At 37.0% G+C, this 21906-nt stretch overlaps 1 long non-coding RNA gene across 1 annotated transcript in view; it reads right to left on the reverse strand.

Annotated features, from left to right (window-relative positions):
* Nucleotides 1–21906, reverse strand: part of LOC110366091 (uncharacterized) — a 182633-nt gene that overhangs the window by 146545 nt on the left and 14182 nt on the right. Inside the window, exons 5-7 of the long non-coding RNA XR_010473278.1 lie at nt 20753–21213; nt 4203–10181; nt 2860–2916 (exon numbers count right to left, since the gene is read on the reverse strand). This is a non-coding gene — a long non-coding RNA (uncharacterized LOC110366091). The remainder of the gene's footprint in view (nt 1–2859; nt 2917–4202; nt 10182–20752; nt 21214–21906) is intronic.

A 21906-nucleotide genomic window follows, 5' to 3' on the forward strand; every position in this document is an offset into this window, starting at 1 on the left:
GGATGAAATTATATTCCCTTCTCAAAATATCTCAACTTAGCAGAAGTATCTCAAACAGACAGGGATTGTTAAATAGTGATTTAATCTCTAATTCCAGAAAAAAAGAGTGTTAGAGCAAAATTATATATAGTATTTGACGAAAAGATCATCAAATATCAGAAAGAAACCTGCAAAGAAGTTTAAAGCTATTACTTGTGTTAAAGATCTCAGTTGTTAAAAGGCATTTTAGGGATTTAATCATTTAATGCTTGGGTCAGCAATGTACAGGAGGTTGAACTTTAAGTCATTCTATAAGATTCCTTGCTTTGGAAAGGAAAAATAGTCATCATAATGGGACAAATGAAAAAAAAAATATGCAGAATTGTGAGGCTTAGGAAAAAAAAGACCTAAGTGAGTGAAAAGGAATAAGGAGGGAAGAGGCAAGCAGCATCAAAGGTTTGAGGCTTTTGAATTTATGTACTCTCTCTTCATTTACATTGAGAGAAATTACTGTATTTTATTTATTTAAAATATATTTGAAAAGACAACAGAAAGAAAGAGATACCAATAATTTTACTTAATTTTTCTACAAAGCAGGAGTTAGCTACAAATGCAGAAGTTGAGTTACCAAAAGTAAGTAAAATTAAAATTTAGATGATAGCTTTTCTTAAATGTTTGCCCTATTTTACTAATAACCTTTTATGTGCTTAAAATACTTATTTTCAGTTTTACAATCAGCTCTAACCAGTCCTGCTACAAACTTGCTATAGAAGTTCCAATTGAAATAAACATTTGTCAAGTAAAATAAGCTTTAAAGATCCAGGAGAATGAAGAAAGAACACTTTACTACCTGTAGATATCTTACCTTGCAAAAAAGTTCTAAGGAAGTTATTTTGTACACTTTACTTTAAATAAGGTATAATTTAGTGCACTTTTATGTACTGTAATGTGATCAAACACTTAGCAGATATTGCATAAGATTTCCTAAGTCAATATAATGTTTCCAGCTCTTGATAGCCAGGGTAATTTTATCATTCTGGTGGTTCAATGTTGCTGTTTATTCCAAGACTATTTTAAATCTAAGGTGTTTAAAAAGACAAAATAGCAAACAATATTATTAGTAAATAATTTAATATTACAAATATGTCACCCTTGTTTGCAGGACACCTGAAACCAGTTTGGAACCCAATGAAAGGACAAGCTGCCAGTGTTTAAAAGACACAAAAACACTGCAGCTTTACACTTTCTCTAAACTCCTTCTTAGGTGACAAACGTGAATAAAAATGTAGAAACCTATATTTTTATCTTCTATTCCTCTTTCCAAAATAATTTATATTTTTTGATATACAGTTCTAAAGCACTGTTTCTCCAAATGGACAAAACTTTCTGCTAGCTTCTGCTTAACTCCTGTATTTCATCCAATACTCTACATCCCAATATCCATTGCACAAAGTGCATTTGTGTCATTAAATGTATTGGGCATAACAGCTTTACAAATATTCAAAGAAAAGACTAAAAACTTACTGAGGTTCATAACAGGGTTATTTTAAACATCTGCAACAGATTATACACAGAAAGCCTCTCACCAGGAACCAGTAAGAGGCCCTGTGGTGCTTCCACACCCAGTCAATTAAAGGATTACTACTGTTAAAAAACAAGTCTTCCTTTGGGAATATAGATTTAAGCACATGATCTGAAATAAGTAGGGATCATCTTTGCTTGTAAAATGCCAGTAGGCTTACCGACGTCAAATTTTGAACCAGGCATCTTTGAGAACAACACAAAAAAGCTGAGAGGTTTCTATGATAAGACTGACCAGATCTTATACCCATTTCTCTTAGTGCTGAAATGGTCCTTTGATAGGACCACTTATGGGCTAATCCCTTCCATTTTCTCTTCAGTGACCAAGAAACTTGTGTCCAAACCAAAAAATATATCTCATTTGTTGTGCCTGAGACAAATGTTGCTAGAGATTTGTTGGGATGTTCAAGAATATGTACACAGAGCACAGAATACATTTTTTTTCAGTTTTAGTTTCACATAGATCCGGTACTGACACTACTTAAATGCCACCAAGGTGTTCACTGTTTTAATATTATGGAATTCCGTAAGTGCTTTGGTAGATGGAGGCCAAAAGGTTACTATAAAAGAAAGAAGACATGTTAAGAATAGAATAAATTTTGTGTATATTACACAGTGTGCATAAAGACCTACATAGTTCTTAGCATCACTGAGGACTGGATAAAGGCAGAAAATAGGTGAAGATAGAAAAAATGTAAGAGACATTTTGGATTGAATCATGCGCAAAGAACAGAGATCCATGCATTATATGTACTTCAGGTCCAGCCTCTGACCTTGGTGACATGAACCTAATCCACAATAACTCTTTTGGATTCAGTTTGACTACTATGGCTCATAGACTGGGCAACCACAAACCAAAATTACTAGGAAAGATGGCGCAACTTCTGTGAACAGTCACCGCTGGATTAAGTGCCATTTTAGGGCTCTCGCAAACATAATTTATTTAAGCACAATGGCAAAAGGTAACAAATGCACTTGGCATTTGGCCTTTGACTCTCCACCATTCACTATTTCCTAACAAAGGTCAGAACTGAGGCTTTGTACTTAAAACCAGCTTCAAGTAAAACATCTGGGGGGAAGCTTCAGAGGTGAGTTCTGCAAGCTTAATCTGAATGAATCAATCTTCTGCATTGCCTCTTGATGGCACTAACTCCTGCCGAGATACTCTGCAATATGGTGGCCTACAGTTACTTCCATGGTATCAGGAAGAGAAACTCAAAAGAAAACAAACCATACCAAAATAAAGAGATACACTTTGGCCAATGAAATCAAGCTTCAGGTGTTATTCATGCAACATACCTTTCTGCTAAAGGTGAACAGCTGACAGGATCAAAAGTAGCCGTGGTCTGGATGTGCCTGTATTTTGAAAAGAAAAGAATAAAAAAAGAGCATATGGACACCATAAAGTACTTAAGCAGCTTACTTTACAGTAAGACTAAACTTTTTCACTTGACCAGCAAATACTACACCATGGCAGGTGGCAACTGTAATTTTGACTATCACAGGAAACGTATTTAACTATACCTAAAAAGCTTAGATAAAATGTTATCTAGGTTACAAAGACTGGGAGATTTTTAGAGCCACCCTTGAAATAATATTACCATTACAGAAGTACAAAAAAGTGATATAGGTAGGCTTAAAATTATTAAAAAGCAGAATGATGTGATCAGAACGGCACTGATTTTACACACAGAAATTAAACAAGTATCTCAATGTTTATTATCATACTTAAGTTCCTTGTAGAACATATTTTCTCTTCCTGTATCTCATGACAGGGTCCTTCTACTTGTTCTTTTAAAGTCCTTTTATCTTAATTAGGGAATATGTAACTACACAGTAAGCTCTTTGCTACAGAAATACACAATATTAAGGTAAGCTAAGCAGCTAAAGATCTTTAGTAAAGCTTACTGAAGAGAAGGGGATATAAGGCAAGTAAGAGGTGGGATTTAAAATTCTTAAGTCACACACATAGTCCTAATACCTTTAATTTTCCTGATCACCTCCAGACAGACAAGAGCTAAATAACATTTCAGTAGAGTTATTGGTCCTGATCACGCTGAAAACAGCTGCTCATGCAAAATTCACAGAATCAAAGACTTCTATGTAGACTATTCTCCACTATTTAGGGGTTTAGATAATACTTAAATAGTGTTTTGACTCTGAAGCATACTTGCTGGGTATTGGATAACTGGCTATTGAATAAATTAGGTCTATGTTGCAGAAAATCAACGATTTTTTGATAGGTACTGTAACGACATAGTCTCATACTTTTACTAATAGGACAATTTTGGGAAGTTTTTCATCTACAAATCCAACTTGCATTTACATAACTTATCAATCTGCACGGGCAAAGTGCAGCAGTCGAGAAAGCACCTGCAATACCACACTATAATATTATCTTCATCTAATCCAGGCCAAGCTCTACGCACATCTCAGTTTTTCTGAGCAACCTCATTTGTGTGGTCAGAGCAACAGCCCAGGCCATGGCAACACCCTGTTATCCTGACCTGGCCCAGGCTACGTGAACCACTCTCTTCACTGCTCAGCCTTGCTTCCCAATGAGCTCTCCATGGAGTTATACACATACAATCTTTTTTGTTGTTGTTGTTAAGAAGTTTGTTAACAAGAACCTGAAATCTTACCTGTAGAAAAATTAATGGAACAGATTTTATCTTCCTCGGTTGTGCAGAATCAACCAAGAATTAGTTTCTTTGTGGGAAACAGTCTTCAGTTAAGCAACACAAAAGCCACCTCTGCTCATTACCCCACATACACTGGTAGAATTTCTGGGACAAAAAGAAATTTAGTGCATGTGTTCACTTTTAAAAATCAGATAAGATGTCTCAGGGGAAGAAATACATTTCCTATAACATTGCTTCAAGAATTTTCAGCAACATGGTAGAATGTAATGTCACCATCTACAAAGAACGAATTTGATTACAACCTTGTGTTTAACTGACCTATAAGCATTGTTTCCATTGCTTTTATCCAATTTGTTCATATTTCCGGCAAAATTTTGATACTACAACCTAAAATGATTTCTAACTTCTTCATTCCCTGCAAAGTACAGTGCCCATTTTATCTGAAAAATTAGATAAGCATTAGATCTGTGGCAAATTCCCTCACAGATGGTCTGTCTTTTTCTTTTCAATGCCTTAACTGGATTCTTATTTTGCAGTAATCAAGCTTAATAAAGGTGCATTTCACAAGACATCCCTCTTGCATTTATCATATTGTCTTCGAATGTAGCTTTCAATCCTAAATATTCTTCAAGGAATGTTTCTTTAAATATGCTAAATGTACATGTAAACACATTCTAATGCAGTTTTGCATAGTCTTAGAATACAATAAAAACTTTACAGACTGCCTTTGTTAATGATTACAGACACAGAAGGTTTATAGACAGCTTTTATCCCACCATTTTTATTGCCATGTTTCCCTTTCTACTTTCCATTCAATCCTACACTAACTCTTGGTCCAATACTTATCTACATATTTAAATTTCAGATTACTTTCCTACAGGCCTTTTCACAACTAAAAGTTATCAGAGATCACTTATATATAGTGATATTATGCATTTGCAAATGAAACATACTAAAATTTGCTGACTTAAAAATTCTACTTCTTATTCCCCTCTGCCACAGCAGTGATTAACCTTAAACTTAAACTTAGGTTCTATTATTATCTTGTCCAGCCTAAATGGAAATCTCAGCTAAATTGCTTAAGAGAAGTTCAATACAATCCACTCTTCAAAATCAAATCAGAAATTAAAGCAACAATTTACTGCATCTGGGAAATATTTGCTTGGATCATGCCATCATTGATTAGAAAGAGAAATGAATACTTACGAAGTTGCTACTGCCCTATTTGAAAAATTTACTTACATTTGTCCAATACCTTACTATTTTGTGGTAGCTTATAGTATGTTTGCTTCTAACAAAAATGCTGTTGTTTTCTGTAATAATGTAACTTTCTTCACGATCCCTTAGAGTCTCTGTCCCTGGTTTCTGCCTCTCAGCTTGGAATGAAGATGGTAAGAAGTCTTTCCCAGCAATCTAAGGCTACAAACTACTTCTTTCCAGAAGCCTCCCATATTACCACTTCCAAAGCTGTGTAACGTGCTAAACACTAATAGGATTCACTCGGTATCAACTGTAACGTGAACTAATGAACATGTAATGAAGTAGTTCAAAGCCACCCTGATACATAAGTAGATAACTGTAGATAAGTTTCCCGTCCACTTGCTCATCACCCAAATATTTTGCCTCTTACACAACTGTGGGATTTCACAGGCAGAGAGAAAACAGGGAGAGGGATCTAGAAAATTATGAAATTAGCAAATTATGTAAAAACAATATAAGATACTTCTTTGGAAATACCATTGGTTGCCTATCTTCATCATTAGACACCTCTAGATCCTCGTAAATATGACCCAAATTCTCGTTTTCAGAAGAGATTTACACCAGAATGCACAAAAGGGCTTTGGTACAGCTCCATTCCGCTCTGCAGTGCCCAGCTGTCTGTGTCCTGGAACAACCCAGAGACAGCACGCTGAGACAGGCACCCAGGACCTGCACAAATGCTGGGGCAAAGCAAAGCACCTTACAAACAGATCATCAAGGACAGAAAGTGAAGTGAAGGAATCATCGCCAGTCATTAGAAAAAATATACGAGAAGATAACTTGACAGTTCATAGCTTGCTCCATGCCCACTTTACATGTGTCTGAAATGAAAATCCTCTCTTGGCCCCAGGAACCCGAGCCAAGTCAAGCTTTTCCTCACAGTAACACAACTCAAAGCCAAACCCAAGCAGAGCAAGGAGAGCGCATGACACGTCAGCCTCAAAAGTCACCATCCATCATGCTGGCAGAGAGAACTCCACCAGGAGGGAAGGAGATGGGTCAACTCTGTGTTAAAACCTGTGAGGGGCTTCACTGCCAAGCTGCATGTCAGTGTGGGATGCAGGAGCTGCTCATGCATGGCAAACTTTTTAGATAACCTGGTATCCAAAAGCATAAATAATATTCGGGGAATTTTGGTATCTGTTGGTAAGCAACAGTTTTGAGAATTTCAGAGGAATCTGTTGTGAGCCTGAGGTGTTGAAGTAGCAATTAGATGCCACACTGCCATGTGCAGGAAGAAAGACCATAGCCATATCTGAGAAAAAACAGACTTCTTATTCTTAATACATACAAAGGAATAGCCAACACATTCTTACTATCAACTTACTGTCAAGAAAAGTACATTAGATGGGCTGATACAGATATAACATTTTCCTGGTAAGCTTTAGTACAAGTAATATTGTAATGCATAAATTGTACTTAAGGAATATGACTGCAGTGTATTTAATAAGAGTCTTGCCAACTTTAGTATTGGTTGAATTTAGTCCCAGAGCTTCACTTGGTAGTAGCCAAGTATTTCCACGTTCTTTGTGAAGTATTATGACAGATTACTCCTATGATTATATAGTCAAACTGCAGTAGAATTTAGAGGTCTCAATTAGGAAGGAATGAAAAGACTATGAAAGAGCACTGAGGAGTTTTCCTTAATACCATGCATTAAATGGTATAGGGGGGAATTTAAAGATACTTATTGGAAACACTTGAAAGGACAATAAAGGCTGGCATTACGTATGTCATACAGTCAGCCGTTCAAGTACAGAAGAGATGGTAAGGTGCGGTCTAAAAAGTTAAAGCAAATAATCTCACAGGACAAGAGAGGGAACAATGGAACATCAAAATAACAAGAAGAAAAATATTTTAAAAGAAACAACTCTTGCAAGCCAGTATTCGTTGAGACTAGAATGGAGACGACTGGAGCTGTCAAGACATGAAATGATAAGGTTCTGGGTGAGAGTTCTGGTCATGTGAATGGGGAACAAACACTGAATCAGACCGAGACTGGGTAGGAAGAAGTAAACCTACTATATTAGCAATACAAGAAAGGGCAATGAAGTGAAGTCTAGCGTGGAATAACATGTACGATCGTGTACATACTGCCCCGGTAGCATGGCATTTAAGGTAACAACATGGTTCTCATGGGTTCTCATTTTGCTGGTACTTTCAGCTCCCTAAATATAAAAGACACCTTTGGCAAAGCCAGGCTGAGTAACTACAAATGCCGTGCTGGAAGGAGGCGATGCAGCTGGTACTGCAGGCACAGGACATATATCCTCACATTTTTCCTAAGAAGGTACTTGGATATCACAGTCCTGGTAGAAATTATAGTCTTCATATTTTCCTTTTCTTTCTTGAAGCCCTTCCTGGGTTGCTGACAGAAATACATACACCATTGTGGTGATGGAGAGAGACTTCCAGTGCCGTAACACAATATTCCCCTTTGAATTTTGACAAAGCCATGACTTTAGAGTGTGGTGATACTCATCTGATGGATCTTGGCACTTTGTTCAGGAAAGGATACATCCATTTTCTATCACTTTAGAACCCTTTTGTAAAAACTTGACACGATTTTGGAATAAAAGAAAGTTCTTCTGCCAAAATAGTTAAGTGCAATAGCCATCAGAGAGGATCTTGTGCTCCCACCTACCCACCAGTCATTTCCAGAAGCATCAGTTAAAACAAAGGCAAGAAAAGTGGTCTGAAGATGACTGCACAGCAGTAAATAAAACATTTCATTTATGATAAGTCTTCTTTCTAATGTTAGTAGATGACATTCCTGGCACAATAGGCATGAAAACTCTTCAATCAATTGTAAGAGAAAAAAATTTTGTCCAGCAAGTAGAGTTTCATATTCTATGCAACTAAAAAAGCTGATTTTTTTAAAGACTAGTAGGAAACAATTAACAATTATTCTATCTCCTTTTCTGACTAGAAAGCCATGTGCCGTTTAAAACAGCACCTTAATTCTTGACCTGCTCTTAAAATGACTCAGTGTTGTCCAATTGATTAACTGTTTCACAAGAACATGTTAAAACTTGGAGGAATTAAAACCTTAATGTTAAAAACCAACTCATTCTAAAGGCTGTCTGGTCATTAAAGATGATACTATTCTTTTGCAAGGAGTGATCTTTGACATTTTTCATAAATAAAATCATCATTTGTAGAATCTGACTGAGGCTGGATGAATCAGGGCCAACTTTTCACCAGATTCCTCTGCATTCAGAAATGCGAAGGTAAATCCATGGTCTCTTTGCATCCTTATGGAATACAGCACCAAATTCAAGTTTTGAGACAACTTTCACATATAACATCATTACAGAATCTATGTAAAGATTATATTGAGTAATGTGATAATGTGTTGGTCTTTGAAAGATTGCTGGGATAAGTTTGGCAACCATGAAGCATACTGCTAATGAGAAATTAAAGGTTGTGAAACATTAAAAAATATGATGAGCCCCAAACTCATCTATTCATCAGCTACACCAGCTGGACCGTCAGCGGTGAGATAGATTTTTTTAAGCAAAAAGCAAGTTGCAGCATATTCTGAGTCAAGATTCTCTCGAACAGTTGCACAATTCAGTTATACAGTAAACAATCATGAGAAAATAAAAACATAAGAAATACAGAATAAACCCACTTTAGTAGAGAACGGCTGGGTCTGTAATTTTGTTAAGTTTAAAAGTTTTCTTCCTAAAATTAATAGCTTTATACTCCCCACATATGAAAATGCAATGGACAAATCTGAAAGGAAAAAAGGCACAACTTAATTAAACTAGTGAAGGTTATTTTACGTTAATTTATCTAATTGTCAAATTATCTGAATTTTACACATCCTTCAAAATTTTGAACAAAAAACCCCCCAGGAGTCAAACTGCCAAACATTGTGACAGTGGGAATTTAGAAAGTGCAGCACAAAACAGAGCTAGTGGCAGTAGCTACATCAATGAAATACATTGGTGTTAAACTAGCAGACTAAGCTTTTTTTCTTATTATGAAGCACAATAGAACAAGTATCATGTTGAACACACAAAATCTCCGGTACTTTCATCGAACCACTGAGAGACGAGCTCCCAAGGACTGCAGCGTGTTTCAGTAGCTGACTCCTACTGACAGGAACAAGTGTGTAAACTGAGAAGTGGGTCTGATACAATTCAGATACACTGTATGAGAACAGGCATTTAATTTAATCTGTAGACAATTTCTGGTAAAGCTGCTTTGTGTTGGGTTTAATTCCTGGGCTGTGAAGTCATGAAATGGTGCTCAGCAGAGCAGAAAGGTGAACGGCATCCTGTTAAGTGAAAGCAAAGAGGCCATTTTACGTATGGCTCTATAAGCTGGCTAAAGCGGGGGCCTGTGTCTCAAACAAAGAACTCTGCTTCACAGCCACATTCCCACCCAACTCACCCAAATCACAGGCTGTAAAGCAACTTGACACAAACAATGGTTAAGCCTCTGACTTGTGGCTTGGAGCAAATTTTTTTGTCAGACTCTATCTGTGGACATAATGAGTTGTCTGCCAGAGAATTCCTTGGCACAGCTGACAGCCTAGTACTTTGAAAACCAGCATGTATTTCTGCCCATTGGGAAAGGGGTTCCAAAACAGTTTATTGCCAGAAGCCATCAAATTAAGGATATAATTGGGTGAAGAGAAAGTGTTGCTTGAAGGTATCGGGAACCCACTGGATACCTGCCACTTCTGGGATGCTCACAAGGGAGTTACTTCTGAAAAACAAAAAAAGGAAATAGAACTGTTAACTATTTACATGTACATAATATACTGGCTATCAAGATTGCACTGAGCCCTACGTTTGCATAATGATGTGGTGTCGGGGATTGGCTCAAGGAGCACGGACATGAGTCCACCAAGCAACTGTACGAGCAGAGCCCATTTTAGTTGACATAAGTAGGCCTTAGTTAGCTTGTCTACTAGGCCGTGGGAAAGGGGGGAATGGAAAAGTACTAACTAAGGCAGGGTCAGGATATCCTTGAAGAGATAAGAGTCAGAAGAATGCGGGATGCGCATAGCTAGCTAAACCCAAGTAGGTGGAGTAAGTAAATGTAACCTTTTAGTGCTTAGCCTATTAGATAGAGACAAGTATGCATAATTATGGTATTTGGTATAAATGCACGCTATCTCGGGCAATAAAGTTGAAGTATGCTTTATCACTCATATTGAGTCAGCTGCATTTCTTCCTCTGTCTGCTCGGGTCTGGAACTCTGATGGGATTTCTCTCTGCAATGTGGTGGCATCAAGCTACGGCCGATTCCTGGAAAGCCCTGGTGATTTTTCTTCGCTTACAGAAATAAGGAAAAGGGGCCCCTGGATTGCAACAAATACATTTGGAACTGAAGCACAGCGAAGCACTGCTCTTTAATTTCAGGGTTGTGCACAGGTATATCCTGAGAATGTGGCAAAATACACTGCAAAAATTCCAAGGATGCTAGTGCTCTAAGTCTGGGGCAGCAGTTGAGCAGTGGACCTGGTGCCATTCACAGGGACAGAACAGCAAAACTCTGCTGCTCTCATTGTTACAACTGTGAGCTGGGTGAGATAAACTGCCCAGAGAAGTCACCTAAGAAGCACCAGTTCTTGTGAAATAAGACCACGCCAGAAACTCCAGACTAGCAGCAGAGCCTGCATTTGTCTTTAGAATTGTGTACTTAGAAATCACACGTGTAAACCACTTTAAAACTGAAGGTATTGCACAGGTGTTCTGCTCGCTAAGTAGGACATCTCATTGTGATGCCAGCTATAGCCATGGGGTAAAGTTGACTAACCATTATAGTAACTGATCAAATATGTTCAAATTAAAAAGAAGAAAAAAAAACATTGAAATACCAAAGATAGTACACCAAGGAGGAAAACAAGACATGAACAGATTTCAGGCATAAGATTTGTAAATAATGATTACGGCAAAACCTAGATGATTTTATTATGACTGATATTTTTAACTTTATGAAAAAATACCCGGAATAATACCTTCCTAGTGAAACGTTTTAAAATAATTTCAAATAATTATTTTTCAGTAAATATTACTGATCAGGAATATATGTGCCAGTATTCAAGATCTGACTAATTCTCTTTTCCTGGCACTAAAGCACTATATTTCATAGTAATGATAGTACTAAGTATTAGACTTAGCAAATTTGCTGCCTTTAAAAGGACCACATCTGTGGCAAAGTCAGATGGAAAAGCCAACTACAAACCTCCTGATCTCACAAACCCAACAAAGAAGCTGCTATTCACATTTCCTGAGATAAAATCAAGTATTCAAAAATTGTGCATGCAAACATAGACCCCTCAACATAACAAAGTTTCATTTAAAATGCTTACATCCAGAACCTATTAAAAGCAATCAAAGACTTCCCTCCAATCATCAGACTAGAAAGACTTGACCATTCCCAAAGAGTTCTAAAAATTCACGTTGTTCTGATTATCACATATTTCAAGATCAAATCTAAAAATTACGATGTAAATAATATTAATTCATCATTTTTAAAAATAAAAGTTACCAAAATCAAAAGAAAGGTTATTCATTTTCAAGCCATATTTGAATGAGTAAAAACGGAGACAAGGAAACATCTTTGGCAGTTTGGAATCCAGCATCCATACAACACACCAGCCGTACTAAATACAACTATTACATTTGGCTTCTTTAAAAGTAGATGCCAATTGGAATAAAATGCTAGACTATCCAGATAAAAATTTAATCAGAAAAATAATTGAATTATTTATCTTTATAAAAACATTACATTCAGAAAAGCTGTTTCCTATTTGTAAGATAAATGGTTTATATATTTACATAATTGAGTTCCAGTTTTTCTTTTCTCCAGAGCCTTCAATAGTATGCTGAAACTTTACAGTAAACATGGACAGTATGATTCACAGGGAATCATCTAAATAACTAGAAAGTATTACATTACTATTTGTCAGGTTTGGCAGTACCCAATCAGATGATAACACAATATGATTCTGTGATTTTACTCTTAGTTTGAATGCCTGTACTTTCAAAGATTAACAATTGCCTCAGTGAACTTATCTTAAAATACAAAGAAGAACAACTCGAAGGCAGTTAGAAGCAACTATTCATTCTACAAATACTGGTTGGTGGCATTTTTAGAACAAATAGGGTGACTTATGAACAAAAATGAAGGACAGAAAATTTCTATACAATTTCATACAATTCTACAATACTATTTTGGACGACCTATATGTGAAGTAAATTCTAACCTCCTGTCTCTGTGTAAAATATAGAGATTGCATTTTATTTCAGTTTATCAGTCTGAAAACAGACTCTACCATCAAGACAGTGAAGCTGGACACATTTCTAATTATTATAACTTTTTTTTCCCAGTAAATGCAGTGTGTGTATACACACACACACACACACACACTCACATACAAGCCAAGGTGTAGTGTGCATCAAAAAGAAAACAAACCAGGAAAGTTCATCTCTGTAGTTTAACAGCACAAAAATGAGAAGACCAAAATGGAATGAAATGGGAAAAAATTATTCAGCGCTGGAGAAATTAATATACAATGCTATAATGCTTATTATAGATAGATTTCAGCATTGCTACCCAGTGTTTGAAAACCAAAGTAACCAGCCAGTATTCAGGTGGACAGAGGCCAAAAGAAGACATGCTGGTAGCAAACAGCTAGCATAAATATTAATCACAGAAACAAATAGATTAAAACCAAAGAGACTTAGCATCTGTTGCTTACAAAAAGAAGAACAGCTCATGGTTTTAAAAATTGCAATCAATATTTCATTTATAATTATTTAGATACTGTTCTAAATTGAGCACGTTAACCAGATAGCAAAGTCAGGAGTTACTTCTTCAGCGAATAAACAAGAGGGATAGTCAAGCTGCCAATCCTTTTCCATAAAGCAGGAATCTCTCATATAAGGGAACATTCTCCCCATATGTTTTCATTTATTTCATGCAAGGTTCATTTTGTCACTATCCATTTTGTTACCTGGCTTCACGCACAACCCCCAATACCCTGAAGCAACCGCAGAAGAAAGAATGTCAAAGTAGAATTCACCAGAAAGTTTCACCTTGTTTTCCAAAAAATAGTAGAAAGTGCATCATAACAGAACTGGTCCATTTCAGGTGGACATCCCACCCTATCCAGAAGCACCGCAGGAACTGAGGGACTTGCCCAGAAAAGGACAAATACAACAAAACGGGGACTGAAAGTGCACGTGCCAACAATGAAAAAGTGGAGAAAGCTGAAGCAAATGCTAAATGAGAAAGAGAGGGAATCACCTTCCTAGATCTCTGCAGACCAACAGAATCCTCCATCATGTCACCTTCTTAATGCAAATTAACCAGGAAACTCCGTGCCATGACCCTTTCCTTGTGTTTCACTACAAACATCACAGTATAATTTCCCTACAAAAGCTTTACTTTTGTTCCTGAACATACATGAAACCAGAGGTGCCTTAAACCAGCAAACCTCTCAGCAATTACCACTCAGAATGGACCCCACGAATACTCTGAAGCTGAAACCAACGCTGGCTTGGGATTCAGAATACCTGATCTCAAAGAGAGAGGAGATGTGGCTGAGCAGAAACTGTGTGAGGTGATACCTCAGTAGGCAGAATCACGGATAGTCATGAACACAGAATGACAGAAAGTGATATTCCAAAGCACCTAAGTATTTTCCAGCTCATTTCAACTCTTAGAAATTTTTTATCCTTGCAACTCTTGGCAAGTCAGGAGCCGAACAGGGCATCTTGCCTTTTAAAAGGCTAAACGGTGTCCACAAAATGTGAGATGAAAATAATTTCCCACTTCACATCAAAAAGAAAAGATAAAATGTCAGACTTTAAGAAGCCAAGTATGAAGTTACATCAATTCCACAGCTTCAGAAATGCAACTCACGTAAAGACCAACTCACGTCTGCCAGACAGACAGAAAAAGAAGCTCTTAGACAAAACGTTTTTAGATACAGTAGGTACCCATTATTTGTCTATACACAGAATAAAACAAATATGTTCTATAGCTGCAAGGGAACAAACTATTCCTTTTAGGATTATCAGAAATATGCAGGTAGGATTTTGATCTTTATTGAACGTGCTCAGGGCTCTAAAACAGGGAGATACAACCACACCAATCTCTAGCAGCAGGACATCTGTTTGTTTTCAAGGTACTAGAATAAAGAATCTTATAATGGAAACAGTCTCATTGTCGAAATAAGAAAATATTTGACATTTTCATATGACAAAGGACTAACCCGGCTGCTGTCCGTTGTTCACATCTTTAATTCAATTCTTGAGAAATCACTGATGGAAGAAAAATCCACCCTAAATTTCATTGTTTGATGCAATATACAGTGAAATCACTGTATCTGAGAATAGACTCTGCAATTTCCACTCATTCAAGAAGCATTTCCAGGCTAATTTAATTTGAAGAAGTGACCAAAAATTGGCTAGGGCATTGCTAGTGGCTGGTAATGGAGTTTTTACCCTGGTGGACAGACCAATGAATTATAGAATTCACTGTAGTACAACTCTTGGGAATTGTGAAATGGGGTCTCAGCAAGCTAATTTCTCTGAAGTTCATTAGGTTATCTGGCAATTTATCTGACAGAGAAGGAGAACACGAGAGGAAATGCTTGAGGCAGTTCATAAGGTTTTAAAATTCCGAACAGGTAATAAAAATGCCAGATTACAGGTGCAAGTAAGTTGAATAAAGCAACCATAATTATTCATGGCTTCAAACATTATTCATTCATTAACAATTTATATTAGAAGAATATTTGAAATAGAACTTAAAAAAAATTGCAGAGGGGTACCTTTATTATTATGCTACCAAAATTACAGTCAGACTGGAGGAGGCAACCTAAAGAGCAAGGAGAAACTCATATATTGTGATTTTCTCACTAAGAAAAACAGCTTCTGCTGAAGCAGGACGCAAATTGTGACCATCTAGTCTGAAATAATGAGAACTTGTCACCAGCATCAAATTCTTGAGACTCAGAAACATGGTAAGAAAGCCACTTATGGAAAAAGTACTTTCATCATTCTGAGTCTCCATGAGGTCCAGTAAGAGCAGAAATGATCTTGTTTCTCTGAAGAAGCCAAAGGTTCTAAGAAGCCACTAACTCCTCCGGGTTTACTAAAGCTTTGCTCAGCTGTGCTCACCTTCTCACTATCATTGTGACAATATTGACCACATCTAACATAAGATGGAGTAATAACTACATGATCACTTAAGAAGTCTGTGGCACCTTGTATGCAAGGAGGTACAGCTTCTGAAAGCAGATAGATCTGAGCAGAAATCATTACTTAATAAGTTTTCTATATATAATACTTTATATGGAACCACCTTTTTGCAAAAGCCCTGATTTTAACTGAGGGGAAAACACAAGCCTTCATCATTGCCAGTTCTGGTGTTTTACTTTCCTTCATGCAAACACATCACAAAACCAGGAACGGTATTACTTTGGTATTAAGAGCATGTAGTGAATGTGACTGAAATGTAAGCATTGAGTTTTGGGCTTTGATAGTATTAATTTTAGCACCTTTTTAACTTTAAAAATGTAATAATGAACTTTGTATTTAGACCTGTAAGATCTTCGCAATGGATACACAAAAAATAGCAAATAGTGTCCTAGGTCTGTAGAAGAAAAGGCTTAAAAAAACCCCAAAACTGAGCAGATTCAAATCTCAAAATAATGTTTTCAGAGAATTACATCCTTGCCTCATCTGTTCATCTGAATCATCCAGCAAGTTTACCCTGATGAGTAAAGCTTGTTTTCATTTGTATTTCAAACAACTAAAATTAACTCAAGATGCTGTATTTATTTAGTTGCTATATACAGATTTCCGTGCGGTGCTATTCTGGCCTTCAGAATACAACTCCCTGTTGAAAATGTTAAATAGGAAGTTTTGACAGGTGAATTTGCCAAAGAACAGAGTCCACATTAGAAGCACTTTAAAACTGTAGCTGGATACTTTTGCTAAAGTGACTTGAAGGGAAGGTGAATTGTCAGGTTCCCATGCTGAGAACCAAAGGACAAAGCCATTTCAAAACGTTTGGCTTGAAAATACAGGAACACAAATTGCACCAGTTTACACTTGGTTCAGATTTTCAAGATTTGTCCTCCCGCATAATAGCACCGTTAAAATGCCCAGTTGGATCCTAATCCATGGTTCTACACAAAGATTTGCGTTTTGTGCCTGCAACATATGAAGGATCCTAATTGTTTCATATCAGATACGTGCTGGGTTTGTATTTCATACACACAGATTTAATGGGGTTGGTACTGAAATACTATATGAGCTAAACAATTGTGAGTTGTGCCACAATTTGTGAAGATTATTTTATTTCATTCTTTGTAAGATAGAATTTCATTCAATGGATTCCTCCGTTTTTAGAACCATTTAGGAAAAAAACACCCTTAGTTCTTAGAGTTAGACAGCCATGCTTATCATACGAATTTCAAGAACCGAGGTCACACAAGCCACGAAAAGTCATTTGCTTTTAGAAGGATATAAGTCACAATGCCAGCAATATTTTACTGCTCATGGGAAAAAAAAAAAAAGTGACTTTAAGGAATTCTGGCAGTTATGCCATTCCAAATGAGTAGACAGTAACTGAAACAGCAATGCAGTCAAAATTGCTCACACAGCTGACATAAAACTGGTACAATAAGCCCAGACACGAGGATCTGAACTGGCAACACTTTTGGAGGAGAGATTCTGAAAGACCCAACTTCCCTCCAGCTTGCTGAAGAGACAGCTCGCAGGTTTGGGCGCCCCCTACGATCTGCAGAGCGTGTTTCATACCAGAGATTGCATTCCAAATCCGGTTTTAAACAGAAACTAAATCATTCTCTCTTGGTTTAGATAGAAGTCAACATTCACTATTTACAAATCCTAAAATAGCACTTCTGCAGCTTAGCATGATGTTGGTATTATTTGCCTCCAAAAGATTGGTTTGCTTTTACTGTGTGTGATTCAAGCATCTCCAGAATCCTTCTGCCTGCTCTACCTCCAGACTATGAAGATGATGATACCATCTTGGCCATTTCGTTTTGATAATATATTAAGCCAACGATGTCACTCTGTAGATCTCAAGCACTTGCTTAAGCACACTCCTGCCATTTAAAAAAAATAAACAGTCATCAAAAGTCTCAAAAACAATATTTGCAGCTTTCTAATAAAATATATTTTACTATGGCAGAAGTTACTTACTAGTAGCATGAATATTTTTTTATTGGAGCATAAATATTAGCATTCCTTGATTATATGGTTCAGCCTAATTCCCAGGAAGAAAAGCAGTAGACCGACCCTATTGCTAAGAAGAGCCAACAATAATGAAGAAATAAAGAAAAAGAACAACTGAATTTCACTGTTTGCCCAGTTGTCCTTCACCCACTCATTCCCCTCTACTCCAACAGCTACTCTGTGACTGTCATCCCTCCTCTTTACTCAAGATGCAAACTGTTTGAGAAGAAGCTCGGCCTTTGTTCTGATAAAAACACTGTATCAACAGCCCAGTTCACCCAAAGTACATGGATTCAGCTCGCTCTGCGTGAATGGCCTGTAAATCACGTTCGCTACAGAAAATAAAAATCACTGTTGAATTGCATTCCATTGAAGTTTTCAAGAAAAATACCAATTTTAATCTGCATTATAGCTGATGTGGCTAATATTTTACTGTATATTAAAAATAGGCTCTTTGGTTTAAAACCTTTTGTTCTGAACCTGAAGAGGCAAAAACCAACCAACCAAAACCAAACCAAAAAACAAACCAACCAATAAAATCAAACCCAACAACAACAACAAAACCAAAACAAACCAAAAAAACCCCCATACAAACTAAAACTACCAAACCTTCAATAGTGAAAATGCCAACTCTGTTTCAAGTGGACACTGAATAATGCAGTTAAATGCTTGAGGTCCCCTAGCAGTGCTATGAGAGCACAGGATGCATTTTCTTCAGAAACGTTCGTTGGTAGCACAGCAGCAATAAAAGACCTACATACATAACACATTCAAGAAGTTTCTGAATATCTGAGTAATTTGTTTTAGTTGGACATTAAACTACAATTATCACCAAATCTTTTTCACTGAGCCGTTTTCCACTTATTTTCCTCTAACAGCACAACACGGATGCCTGGAAGCCCCACACAAGTGACTACACTTATGCAGTTCTGCCCCCTCCTGGTCTATTCAACATATGCAAGAGAGATTCCAAATACATAGAAACTTAGAACAGCAACAACAAAACAGCCACACTTACCACAGGCTGATTTGCTGGAGGTTACAGGGCACTGCACTCTCTTAAAATCACTTATCTGCAGTCTGATCTATCACTCATTAAGAGTTCATGGATAAAAAAAGGATCTTTCTAAACACAAGAGAAACATAATCATGTATTTATGCAACAAAAGTGAACTGCAATTCTGATTTTGTTGTTGCTTTATTTGTAGAAAGCTCTTAATAATGTTTTATTTTATATTTGCTAAATATTTTTCTCTTAATCTGATCTAAGTTTCTCTGTGTAACCTTAAAAAACAATTAGCTAATGAAAGAGAGTTTTGAGAGACAACCACATGCTCATATATCTGAGTAATATCTCCTACTTAGGTAAGTTAAAAATCTGAAGTTTCCCTTAATCTGATATTTTCTTTCACCCCAGCACTATGATACTGCCTTCCCATGTCTCTTCCTGTAAGATAATTCTTGTATGTATTTCACAGACCCTAGACTTGTTACTCAAAACCTATAAAAATATCCCTCATGAGTCAGAAACCTTAATAAAACATGTTGAAACCCTCCCTCCTGGCTTCCATGACAGCCTTTTCACCTTTACCACCACAACTAGGCTGTATGCACAAGGAAATATTGCAGATTGCTTTGCACAGCTGGGTCCCAGCAAGCTCAGAATCTGTTTTAGCGATCAAGAAAGGCCCAGTGAAACTCTAGGATAAGCACTGCTGAGGTACACGAGCAACACAGAAAGCCATCTGCTTTAAGTGTTTTTAAGATATTTGTGCAGAGTGAACAATGATAATGGAAATTTGTGAAAATATTGTAGAATAAAAGTAAGAAAGTGCTTTTAAAATTTTTCTATACCAAAAAAGATTTCCTTATTTTCTGTCCTGCTCCTCTGCAAACAACCCTGCAAAGGGATAATCCTTGGGCCTTGGCCTCTCATGGCAATCAGAGGGTTGCAGCCAAGTTTAGAACCTTAATAAGATTTAACCATAAAATAAACAGCTAAACTCCAAAAATTTTGCTTTCCAAACACTGAGAAAAGTGAGGGCAGGTACCAAAGCTGGTTTGAATAAACAAATGTTCTTGTGGGCACCACAGAAAAGAATTCTTCCAATTTGAAATGTAACTATTCTGGTAAAAGGCCAATAAACAACTAAACAGCTCTTCATATAGTCATATTTACAGTAAGGACGAAGAGGGACTTACCCCAAACTGCCAGCAGAGTCAGAAACTCCAGGTCTCACTATCACCTGCATTCACGAAAGGCTCAGCTTTAACCTCCCGTTCCTAATAAAAATATCTGCCTTTCCTTTTAAGTAAAGCAGTCTGCCTTATCTCAGTCAGGACTATTGCCAACACAGGCTATGATGGAAATAAAGACAGATTATCACCTCGTTCATCTCCTAGAGAATTATGTTTTTAGAAGATGTTTTTTTGCCATATATAGAGGCCAAGGATCTTTTCCAGGCAAATAGCAAAGCTACTGCTCTGAGGGGCAACATTGATATTTATGCACATAGACTCATGAGCCACTCACAACTTCCACAGTCAGATATAGAACTGAATGATACTAATAATTTTAGAAGCACTTCACGTTGATGTAATGAAATCTAAGAAAATATTAGAATATTTTAATCAAACATTACCACATTCCGATTTCCTGCACAGAGAGTTCAGAATTAATTAATTTCCAAGATCCATTTAAATTCCAAAGAGATACGTTTTTCCCACTCTAGAGATAGAATAATTGGTTTGACCATACTGTACTATAATTAGTTTATCATGACAATTTACAGGATTGCAGAATGATTCCACATGAACTAATTACACAACTACTAAATACTTTCATTTTCTAACTGTTTGATCTAGGTAATTACTGACTGGAACAGTCTGAGTATCCTGCACTGCTGTTCTTACCAATATTCTCACAAGAAATTTGAGCCAGATTGTTCTGATTTCGATAAAAACACAATCACAGAAAAATGGGGAACATTTTCACCTCTGTGTAAGTGCTCTACTAGGAGAAAACTCTACGATGAAAGGAGTAGTACCTACCAACTTTAAGAAATTTAACCCTTAGTTAATAAACACCGAAGGGTTTCTTGAGAGCAAACTAATACATCCACTGTTGTAAGAACTTTGAACCTGGCAGAGAGAAAATCCTGCGATCCAAGAGATGCTGGGTTTTGGCATTCAGTTCAGCAGAATGAGCTGTTAAAGTGGAGCTGAAACAGGCTGCTAGAAAGTCACGTCAGCAAAATCTGTTCTTTGCCGCTATTACGCTTCCTTCCCAGGTGCCTGGTGGCACTTGTGCATCCTGCCACAACCTGTCAGTCAGGTTCAGATCTGCAGCTCCTGCAGCAAGGGTTGGACTCGATGATCTCTGAGGTCTTTTCCAACCCAGTCGATTCTGTGATTCTGTGTGATTCTGTGATTCTGTGATTGGAAGCACGGTCTTGACATTTGCTATACGTAATTATTATTGTTCCACACATGCAAGAAATTGCCATTGCCACCTAAAACATCAAAGACATGCACACATTATCTGACAAGATAACATCTGAAGTGTGTAATGGTTACACGCTTGACCAATGGAGAGTAGCTTGCACAATTATGATGCTAGAGTTTTATCGTTCCATTTTTCAGTAATTTTTCATGTGTGTACTCGAACTATGTTTCTGCTCAGAAGCGTTTAAATAGGTTGTATAAAAAAACATTTGAAATCTCTCATATGTTATATCTGAATATAACACACACATTCTCATACATCTAAATACAACCAGCGTGCCCATGCACTCCACTGAGATTCTGAACATTTGGTAATTCGTTAACAGTCATAATACACTTTCAGCATAAAGAATGTTGTGTCATGACTATTGTCTACAATTTAAATTACTAAATAACACATGACACGTGTTTTCTGGTCCACTTCCCCCATTAAGATATTTCTTTCTCCTATGGCTCGACTATTTAAACAACTAATTATTTTACAGTGTTACTAGTTATTTTACCACAGAAGCAGCTTATGCCTCTACTGATTTGGCGATTTATCAATTTAAATATCTCCAGTTGAAAGGAAAACCACCAAAAAGAAAGGAAAAGGGGGGATCTTCTCCTCCTCAATTAGTAAGACTCTAGTGCTTTTGCTGTACGCAATGACGCAATAAACCTTTATAGGTGATAAGAGAGTCTCATCCTTTTTCCCTGGC

This window comes from Columba livia, chromosome 5 (assembly GCF_036013475.1).
Source record: "Columba livia isolate bColLiv1 breed racing homer chromosome 5, bColLiv1.pat.W.v2, whole genome shotgun sequence".
In the NCBI taxonomy this organism is placed as follows: Eukaryota; Metazoa; Chordata; class Aves; order Columbiformes; family Columbidae; genus Columba; species Columba livia.